The sequence below is a fragment of the Phoca vitulina genome, unplaced genomic scaffold (genome assembly GCF_004348235.1).
Source record: "Phoca vitulina isolate PV1807 unplaced genomic scaffold, GSC_HSeal_1.0 scaffold17, whole genome shotgun sequence".
Taxonomy (NCBI): Eukaryota; Metazoa; Chordata; class Mammalia; order Carnivora; family Phocidae; genus Phoca; species Phoca vitulina.
The window spans coordinates 14,672,570-14,684,178 of NW_022589720.1; positions in this window are offsets into that span (position 1 = coordinate 14,672,570).

Consider the following 11,609-nt stretch of genomic DNA (forward strand, 5'->3'; position numbering starts at 1 on the left):
GTCAGTGTATTGGTCGCTGACCCTTGTGATTGTGTGGCTCACTGGGAGCTGCCCCTGCTGCCCCTTACCCAGCACCATGAAAGAGCATTGGAACACATATCGGGAGGCTAGTATGTATCGGGGAAAGGTCAAAATTGAAAATTCAAAGTATGGTTTCTACCAAATGCGTAGTACTCTTGCTCCATTGTAAACTTGAAAAATCATAAGTCAAATCACCTTAAGTCGGAGACCCTCTATTTTATGATATTTAGTAAAATGGGTCCTTATAGTAGCTTCTTTCTACTGTTTTCAAGACTCTGAGTCTCTTCCATTAGAACTGGAATCACACTAATTAATATTTTTCTTCTCTGTACCATCTTGTTCCGGTTGTTAATACGGATCTTCAGGCTTCTGTTTATATAACATTTTATTCTCCCTGAGAAAAGAAAGGTTTCATCACTGAAAAGAAACCATGTAATCATTAAGTTCTCAAATAAAGACTGTTCAACTTTGTTCCTGTATTTTCAACCAATTAATCAGTTCCCACTCAAAGAGAGAAGCCTTCATTATTCACATACTATTAGAACAAGTAAAATTATAATGTGACTCTGAAAAGAAACCCACGCTTATCTTTCAGATTAGAAAAAATGTACAGCAGGCTTGGATGCTTATTATGATGAATCAAAGCTCCAGGAAATAGTTTTCTTTTTAATTTTTGCTCCATGAAAGGATGAATGGCTGATAGGTAATGTGACATTCATTTTGAAATAACAGGGATAAAATATAACAATATTTAAGTTAGTGTTTTAAGTAATAAAGAAATTTAATAACTGCCATCCTCACTTCATGGTTTTTTCTCCTATCCAGCTACTTCTTTTTGATTGACTCAAGGACTAGGTCTATTAAAGATGAGCAGCAGTTATATTCCCGTTTTGGTCTGATTACATTTTAATTACCCCTGGAATTCCCTTTACCATGAAGTCTGTGGATTATAATTTGGCATGTCATTTAGTGTTCTCTCTAGGGAGAAAACATGCTGACCCCAGGAAGTGTATATTCTGTCCTGCTGGCGGTTGAATTTCTTATCACAACTCCCCTAATTAACTTTCTGGCACACAAGTCATCTGTCTTGAACTGAGTTTATGCAAGATATTATGATTGACTTTATTCAATCTTGGGAACTGGAACATGTATGTTTTGATTCCATAAATGTAAGAAATATTTAAATGTAATTAAGGATTTAATTCCATTCCTGGCAAATAGAAAAATGACTCTTTTCTGAGGGCACCCCATTTCCTTGAACTCACATTTATTTATTTATTTTTTTTAATTTTAAGATTTTATTTAATTATTTGAGAGAGAGAGAGAGAGAGACAAAGACTGAGAGAGAGAGAGAGCATGAGGTGAGGGGTGCAGGAAGGGCAGAGGGAGAGGGAGAAGCAGGCTCCCTGCTGAGCAGAGAGCCCAAACGATCCCAGGACCCTGGGATCATGACCTGAGACTGAGCTGAAGGCAGACGCTTAACCGTCTGAGCCACCCAGGCATCCCTTGAAGTCACATTTTAAAACAAAATGTGAACTTTTGTTTTATTCTCTGCATCTCTGACACCCCCAGTCACTGTTTTAAGAAAATCACCACCGTTCTCCCTTGATCCTTAAGGTAGAAATAATGGTTAACTTGGTTTATATCTTTTATTTAGACTGTACCCAATTTATTACTTTTGTCAGTTATAACTCCATAATTCAGCATTCATGTGTTCATCTATGTTCATCTATATTGCCATGTGTTAATTCAGGCAATAAGCATCTTCTCACTGAAGACTGTAATGTCTGTTTTTTGCATATACCCACATGCATTCCTTATTCAGTTAAAAAAATGTTCTTTTAAAAGTGTAAAACTTCAAACTGGACTCTCCCAGTTAAGTATTTTTCAGTGGTTCTCAATTGGAGTTAGAATAAAACCCATCCTGCTGAGTGTTGTCCCCTACAAGAATGCTTGCCTAACTTTAGCTTTCCAAATATAGCTCCTTCTTGCTTAATTTGCATCAGTGCCACCAGACATTTCATTTTTCAGATTGCCAAATATTTTCATATCTCAGGGCCTTTGTGATATTCCATCTGTCTGGAAGACATTTTTCCTATAATATTTATCTCTTTAGTTCAAATGAATAAAATATGATCTGTGCTTTCGGATTGCTTACAACTATTAGACATCAGATATACTCAAGAATGGAATGAAATAATAAAGTTAGAAGCATGCAAAGCTTGTTCTAGAAATGCAGGGTTGCATATGCTATGCAGGCTGGGGAAGATATCTTCAACGGTCACAATTACACTAGTATAAACAATGGTTGCATTTTGAGAATTATTAATTGTATGGTTTTTTTTGTTTTTTTTTTTTAAGATTTTTTATTTATTTATTTGAGAGAGAGAGAATGAGAGAGAGCAAGCACATGAGAGGGGGGAGGGTCAGAGGGAGAAGCAGACTCCCTGCCGAGCAGGGAGCCCGATGCGGGACTCGATCCAGGGACTCCAGGATCATGACCTGAGCTGAAGGCAGTCGCTTAACCAACTGAGCCACCCAGGCGCCCTATTAATTGTATGTTAAACTCTGGGCTAAAGATTAGATCCTTTTTCTCCAAAACATACCTCTGAGTAGTCAGTGCCAGTCCAGATGGAGCTGGTTGAAACCTAGATGAAAATGTGTTAGGTAATAATAAAATTAGGAAGAGCTCCGCTTTCTCCTACTTCAGGCAATCAGAAAGTGTGGAGACACAAAGATATGAGCCAAGCAGGACTCTGTAGAGGAAATTTTGAAATCAACACAATATTCCAGTGGACCTGAGATGAAAATTGATGTTATTGTAACAAAGAGCAATGCAGAGAGAGTTGACTGTGTTGGAAATGTTCACAGTATTTGAAAATGACCGCAATAGCTTGCTAGTGTTCTTGGCTTTTCAAATGAAACAGCAAGTGTTATGTTTTTGGACAACTAGAGTGGTAGAAGGCAGAAGCAAGGTGTTAGTTATGCCACAGTGAACAAGAAAAAAATGGCTTTGATTTGCATTTTCCTGATGATTAATGTATCAAATATTTGAATTTTTTTTTTTTTTTTTTTTTTTTTGCTAGTATTCTAACTGCTGTGTTGCTCGGGGTTTTTCAGTATTATTGATCTTTTCAAAGAATCAGCTCTTGATTTTGTCGATTTTCTCTGTTGATTTCCTGTTTTCAATTTCATTGATATCTGCTCTAATTCTTCTTATTTTTTATACCATTTAGTTTGGTTTTAATTTTCTCTTCTTCCTCCTCCCTTTTTTCTCCTTCTTCATTTTCTTCTTCTTCTCCTTCTCCTCCTCATCCTCTTCTTCTTCTTTGTTGTCCTTGTCATCACTTTCCTCGTCCTCTTCCTTCTTTGTTTCCTAAGGTAGAAACATAGATTATTGAATTTAGATACTTCTCCAATACATGTTTTCAATGCTATAAATTTCCCTCTAAGCCTACTGTCGTTGCAGCCTACAAATTTTGATGTTGTGTTCGCCTTTTCATTTAATTAAAACTATTTTTAAATTTTCTTTTGAGATTTCTTCTTCAAACCATGTGTTATTTAGAAGTCTGATTTTAAATCCCCGTGTATTTTCGGGCTTTCCAGTTATATCTCTGTTTTCAATTTCTAGTTTAATTCCACTATGGTCTGAGAACAAATATTGAGTGATTTCTATTTTTTTCAAATTTCTTTTTTTTTTTTTTTTTTTTTTTTTTAAAGATTTTATTTATTTATTTGAGACAGAGAGAATGAGAGAGAGAGAGCACATGAGATGGGGGAGGGTCAGAGGGAGAAGCAGGCTCCCTGCCGAGCAGGGAGCCCGATGCGGGACTCGATCCAGGGACTCCAGGATCATGACCTGAGCCGAAGGCAGTCGCTTAACCAACTGAGCCACCCAGGCGCCCTATTTTTTTCAAATTTCTTAAGCTTTGTTTTATGGCCCAGAATGTGTTCTATCTTGGTGAATGTTCCATGTGAGTTTTAGGAAACTGTGTATTTTGGTGTTGTTGGATGAAATCCTCTATAGATGTCAGTTATATCCAGTTGATTGGTGGTGGTATTGAATTCAACTATGTCCTTACTAATTTTCTGCCTTCTGAATCTGTCCATTTCTGAGAATAGGATATTGAAGTCTCCACCACCACCACCCCCCCAAAAAATGAAGTCTCCACCTCTGACAGTAGAGTGTCTATTTCTCCTTGAATTTCTCTCAGTTTGGGCCACACATAGTTAGATGCTCTGTTGTTAGGTGCATACACATTAAGAATTGTTATGTCTTTTTGGATAACTGGCATCTTTATCATTTATGATGCCCTTCTTTGTCCCTTATAACTTCTCTTACTTTGAAATCTACTCTGTCTGAAATCAATTATAACTTCTGCTTTTTTTGATTAGGGCTGCTGTAATATATTTTCCTCCATTATCTTACTTTTAATCTATATGTTTCTCTGTATTAAAGGTGGGTTTCTTGTAGACAACATATAATTGGGTGATGTTTTCTGCATTTCCCAATTAATTAACTCATCAAATACATTATTAATTTCTGTCACAGTGGTTTTGTCTCTAGTATTTCCCTTTGGTTCTTTCTTAGGATTTCCACATCTCTGCTGACATTGTCCATCTGTTTTTGCATGCTGTTTACTTTATCCATTAGAGCTCCTAGGATATCGTCATAGTTATTTTAAATTCCCAGCCTGATAATTCCAATATCATTGTTCTTTTGGTTCTGGAGTTTGCTTTGTCTCTTCAAACACTATATATTGCCTTTTGGTATGCCTTGTAATTTTTTCTTGATAGCCAAGTAGAATGTATTGGGTAGAGAGAAATGCTGTAAATCAGCTTTAGTAATGTGGGTAGATGAGGGTGGGGCATTCTATATGCCCATGATTGGTTTTCAGTCTTTAGTGAGTCTATGTCTCTGAACAGCACAAGTGTTACTATTTTTTTTTTTTTTTTTAATTTATTTGACAGAGAGAGACAGCGAGAGAGGGAACACAAGTGGGGGGAGCAGGAAAGGGAGAAGCAGGCTTCCCGCCGAGCAGGGAGCCCGATGTGGGGCTCAATCTCAGGACCCTGGGACCATGACCTGAGCCGAAGGCAGACGTTTAACCAACTGAGCCACCCAGGTGCCCCACAAGTGTTACTATTTAATTCCTGCTTATGCAGGTTAGAATAGCTACAGTGGGCTGGAGTTGGCTCTTTCCCTTCTCCCATTGAAGAGCTAGAAAAGATAGAAGTTGGGTATCTCCCTTCCCCAAGTGAGGCAGATTCTGATAATACCCCAGAAGATTAGTCTCTGATTAACTAATTTCACCTGAGGGCAGGCCTTGTTATGAAGAATAGGGTACTCTGGAATATTTCAAAATGGTTCCTCTTCCCCTTCCCTTGCCAGAAGCCCAAAGGGATTTCTCTGATGTTTACTATGGGAAGCTGGACAAGCTCCTGGACTTAAATTTCACAATATTATAACTCTCAGAGTTGTCTACACTGAGCCTCCAGCAATTTCTAAATTGTAGTTCAGGTTTTCCTACTGCAGCACTGGTTCCCAGGTGGCTTCTGCTCAGGAGTCTCTGCTCAGGTAAGCTATGCCTACCTGTATTGGCCTGTTTCTCTGATCTTAGGGGCAGTGATTTTTCCTGTGTCCTCCCTTCTCCAATGGATCCAAGAAGTACCATTTAATTTTCAGTCTGTTCATGTTTTTACTCGTTGTAAAAACTCTGTGTGTGCAGAACCAGAACTTGTTATGTTAGTTTCACATTCAATCACCTTGTTAAACTTTCCTTATTATTTCTAATATTTTATCTTTAAAATATTTTAATTTTATAATGATATAATGACACAGTCAGCCAATTTCCATTTCCTTGTTTGTTATGTTATATTTTCTTGTTTTATATTTTGTTTACATTTATTGTATTTTATAATTTCAAAAAGCTTTTATTTAATCATAGCTTTGTCTTCAGAATCATTTTCAACAACTTTGTCTTCTAAATCTGTATCAGTGCATTCAGTAGAATTCTTTTCTCTAATTGTAAAGTTTCTTCTATACCTGAGTTTTTCTTTAATCACTAATCACTAATAACATTTCTCTTTTTGCTACTTTGATGCTTTTTTTTTTTTAAGATTTTATTTTATTTATTTGACAGAGAGAGACACAGTGAGAGAGGGAACACAAGCAGGGGGAGTGGGAGAGGGAGAAGCATGCTTCCCGCAGAGCAGGGAGCCGGATGCAGGGCTCAATCCCAGGACCCTGGGATCATGACCTGAGCTGAAGGCAGACTCTTAACAACTGAGCCACCCAGGCGCAACCATCTACTTTGATGTTTTTATTTGATATGTTTGCACTTAATTCCCAGTAGAGTGTTTTTTTAAAACATTTTATCATAATGAGTTAGAGTTAAAAAAAATTAAATTTGCACTATATAGCCACTCTTACTCTCTTATTTACTGTATCAGTTTATTTTTTGCCTTGACAGTTTGCCAAAAGCTCTCTGTCCTATAAATGTCATTTCAGAGTTGGTCATTGTTTAGCCCACATTCACATTATCTGAAATATCAGAATCAATTGGCTACTGTAGATATAATTAATGCTATGTAGTAATGGTTGCTGGCAACCAAAATTATGTCTGATTTACCTTAGTCAACACTTCAAACCTTTTGCTCATGAAATTTACACTTTTTAGTATAAACTCACAAATTTCTGGTATTCCTTTTTTTTTTTTTTTTTGTAAGATTTTATTTATTTATTTGACAGAGAGACACAGCGAGAGAGGGAACACAAGCAGGGGGAGAGAGAGAGGGATGGCAGGCTTCCCGCCTAGCAGAGAGCCCGATGCGGGGCTGGATCCCAGGACCCTGGGATCATGTCCTGAGCCAGAGGCAGACGCTTAATGACTGAGCCACCCAGGCACCCCAAATTTCTGGTATTTCTTATGGTTATGTTTGCTTTCTAACTAATACTCATCCTGAATATCCTCCTTAGAGACATTCTGAGTTCAAATGTTAGGCTTTATGAGTTCAGAATTAGGGAGAGAAGGAGTGAATACCAACTTCTTATAGGAAGAAAGTTTCAGTGGGAGGTAGATCAGGCAAGTTTTGTATTTCAGTGTTCTCTAGAGCATCCAACAACTCCAACATATTTCTATTCCAGTTTTCATGGTTTTATACTTTCTTCCGAAATTTCACAATTTTTTATAATTGTTATTCAAATAGTGTTTTCATTCAGTGATTTGTAAAGTTGTCTTCTGAACTGGGCTTTCTAAAGTCAAGGTATAATAGCCTTAGGAAGTATTTTATTTAGATAATGGCCCTAAGTTTCATTCTATGCTTAAGATTAGAATGGAAAGATGTGAATTTATATTTTTATCACTCTGGATTGGGGAAAATTGTCAGGAGCAGGCATGTGATCCTACAGCTTTCAATGTTTTTATCCCCTCTAAAGAGATTGGCAGCTGGCTTTTTGGGGACAAATTCTTTTTTTTTTTTTTTTTAAGATTTTATTTATTCCTTTGACAGAGAGAGAGACACAGCAAGAGAGGGAACACAAGCAGGGGGAGTGGGAGAGGGAGAAGCAGGCTTCCCGCCGAGCAGAGAGCCGGATGCGGGGCTTCATCCCAGGACCCTGGGATCATGACCTGAGCCAAAGGCAGACGCTTAACGACTGAGCCACTCAGGCGCCCCAACAAATTCTTTGTATTACAGTCTTTGCTAACTAAAATTGATTATTAGCTGCTTCACTTGAGAATTTCATTGGCTCTTGTTTCCTACAGTAGAAAAAAAAAAAAGGGGGAGCTCATTTTTGGACCTGTCCTGTTCCTAAAATAACAACCAAATGATGGATATTTTTTCAAGGTCATGAGTAACTTTTTCTGTTTCATTTAAGGTTATTTCACTTAACAGTGGCATCAATTTATCCAACCCAGTTTTGATTTAAAAGAAAGTTTTATTAAAAGAAAAAGAGGCTTCTTTTTCATAAAGTTGATCACATGGGATAATAAATAAGCAATTATTGCACTTGTTTGTAGTTTGAAGTAAGCCAAGTATAGGTAAATGCTAAATATATAGAGAGAAATATGAATGGGAAATTTATAATTGGAAGACTATGTTGTCACCACTCATAAGTCTCAACCTGACTAAAAGTGATCAAATTCATAAAGATGTTGTGTTCATCTTCAAACAACACAACATGAAATGTATTGTTCCTCCTTTAGAGTAGTCTTGCCAAAATGATTTGAACCTAGGTTTGTTTATTTATTTTAAGATTTTATTTATTTTTATTTGGTATAGAAAGCAAGTGAGAACACAAGCAGGGAGCAGAGGGAGAAGTAGGTTCCCCACTGAGCAGGGAGCCTGATGTGGGGCTTCCCAGGACTCTGGGGTCATGACCTGAGCACTTAACCGACTGAGCCACCAGGGCCCCTGAACCTGTATTTAATCACTATTTAGCTCTGGCTTCCAGTTTACAGGACATACAGGGAATAGAGCAAAATGTTAACTAACATCAGTAGGAATCACCCAGATAAATATAGACTGTGGGTGATATTCCATAAAATTGGACCCAGTTATTTCTAGAAATTAATGGCATGGAAACAAAAAATAAGGAAACAAAAAAGAAAGATGTAATAGTCATAATAACCACTTAGGGAGTATTGAGCTTTCACACCTTGTTTTATTCTTTTTTTTTTTTTTCTTTCAAGTTTTTATTTATAATTCCAGCTAGTCAACATACAGTGCAATATTAGCTTCAGGTATAGAATTCCACACCTCATCACTTATATACAACACTTAGTGCCCATCACCCATCCACCTCCCCCTGCCCCACCTCCTCTCTGGTAACCACCAGATTGTTCCCCACAGTCAAGAGCCTGTCTCTTGGTTTGCCTCTTATCCCCCCATGTTGATTTGTTTTGTTTCTTAAATTCCACATATGAGTGAGATCATATGGCATTTGTCTTTCTCAGATTGACTTATTTTGCTTAGCATAATATTCTCTAGCTCCATCCATGTCATTGCAAATGACAAGATGCCATTCTTTTTCATGGTCAAGTAATATTCATCTATCTATATATATATATAAAACCACTTCTTTATACATTCATCAGTCAGTGGACATTTGGGCTCTTTTCATAATTTGGCTATTGTTGATAATGCTGCTATATACGTGAGGATGTATATATCCCTTTGAATCAGTATTTTTGTATCCTTTGGGTAAATACCTAGGAGTGCAATTGCTGGATGGTAGGGTAGTTCCATTTTTAACTTTTTAAGGAACCTCCATAATGTTTTCAACAGTGGCTGCACCAGTTTGCATTCCTACCAACAGTGTGAAAGGATTCCCCTTTTTCTGCATCCTTGCCAACACCTGTTGTTTCCTGTGTTGTTAATTTTAGTCGTTTTGACCAGTGTGAGGTGATATGTCATTGTAGTTTTGATTTGCATTTCCCTGATCATGAGTGGTGTTGAGCATCTTTTCTTGTATCTGTTAGCCATTTATATGTCTTCTTTGGAAAAATGTCTATTCAGGGGCACCTGGGTGGCTCAATTGGTTAAGCATCTGCTTTCAGCTCTTGTCATGATATCAGGGTCCTGGGATCGAGCCCTGCATTGGGCTCCCTGCTCAGTGGGGAGCCTGCTTCGCCCTGTCCCTCTGCCTCCCACTCCCCTTGCTTGTGCTCTCTCTCTCTGTTAAATGAATAAATAAAATCTTAAAAAAAAAATGTCTAGGGACACCTGGGTGGCTCAGTCGTTAAGTGTCTGCCTTCGGCTCAGGTCATGGTCCCAGTGTCCTGGGATCAAGCCCCGCATCAGGCTCCCTGCTCAGCGGGAAGCCTGCTTCTCTCTCCCCTCTCCCACTCCCCCTGCTTGTGTTCCCTCTCTTGCTGTGTCTCTCTCTGTCAAAAAAATAAATAAAATCTTTGAAAAAAAAATGTCTATTCATGTCTTCTACCCATTTTTTTAACTGGATTATTTGTTTTTTGGGTGTTGAGTTTTATAAGTATTTTATTTATCGTGGATACTAACCCTTTGTCATTTGCAGATATCTTCTCCCATTCCACAGGTTGCTTTTAGTTTTGTTTTTTCTTTTGCTGTGCAGAAGCTTTTTAACTTGATGAGGTCCCAATAGTTTATTTTTCCTTTTGTTTCCCTTGCTTCAGGAGACATATCTAGTAAGAAGTTACTGACTGTGCTGTCCTCTAGGATTTTGATTGTTTCCTGTCTCATAGTTCCAGACTTAAGTTTTATTACAAAGCTGTAGTGATCAAGACAGTATAGTACTGGCACAAAAACAGACTTGGAGATCAGTGGAATAGAATAAAAAAACCCTGGGTGCCTGGGTGGCTCAGTTGGTTAAGCGACTGCCTTCGGCTCAGGTCATGATCCTGGAGTCCCAGGATCGAGTCCCGCATCGGGCTCCCTGCTCAGCAGGGAGTCTGCTTCTCCCTCTGCCCCTCCCCCCTCTCATGTGCTCTCTCTCATTCTCTCTCTAATAAATAAATAAAATCTTTAAAAAATAAAAAAAAAAAAAAAAAGAATAAAAAAACCCAGAAATGAACCCATAACTGTATGGGCCATTAACCTTTGACCAAGCAGGAAAAAATATCCAATGAGAAAAAGAGTCTCTTCAACAAATGGTGTTGGGAAAACTGGACAGCAACATGCAGAAGAATGAAACTGGACCACTTCCTTACACTATACACAAAAATAAATTCAAAATGGATAAAAGACCTAAATGCAAGACAGGAAACTGTCTTGTTTTATTCTTAATTCTAGGTTAATAAATTATATTAAGGAATTATTGGGAATTTTTAAGTGAGATAGTTGAATCATATGTAGGTAGGAAAATAGTCTTGGTTTTTAGAAATGCCTAAGGAAATATCGACAGATAAAATAGGTTTTTCCTTTAAATTATATCAATTAAGGAAAAAAAAAAGAATGAAGGGAAACAATTGTGGTAAAACATTATTATTAAATATGGGCGATTTGGCTACATTATATTGTTTTTCCTACTTTTTACGTGTTTGAAATTTTCCATAATAAAACTGATATTTGAAAATACCAAAACATAAGTGTTGATCATGACCTGCTGAAATAATTCACAACTTTTTGATGAATTGAAATTTGCAGTAAAAAAAAAACCACAAAAACCTAATATTCTAATAATTCAGTTGTGGGAGTGAATTTCTTCCCATAAACTTTCTTTTGCTTCATCCATTCTTTTCTATTTATCTTCAATTAATATAAATAGTCCTATATTTGGAGGCATCATTTTTTTTTTTTTTTTTGTACAATTCCAGGTTTAATTGTATTTATTCCTGCGACTATTTGGAAGTAGTACGCATCTGTGATTAATAACTATATTTCAGATACTTGAAATTAAACGTGTATGTACATTAGCCTTATGAAAAAACTTTTTCAATATGATTTCCCAGAGTATAATAGGCCATAAATCACTATTAAAAATTGTGTCTTGGATTCTATGAAGTTATATTTATAATGAGAATCCTACTGTGAATAAGAAAAATAAACTTTAATAATGCTTTAAAGTATAGAACACTCTTCTGCAAATAATAATTTTGAGGTACAGAATAAAA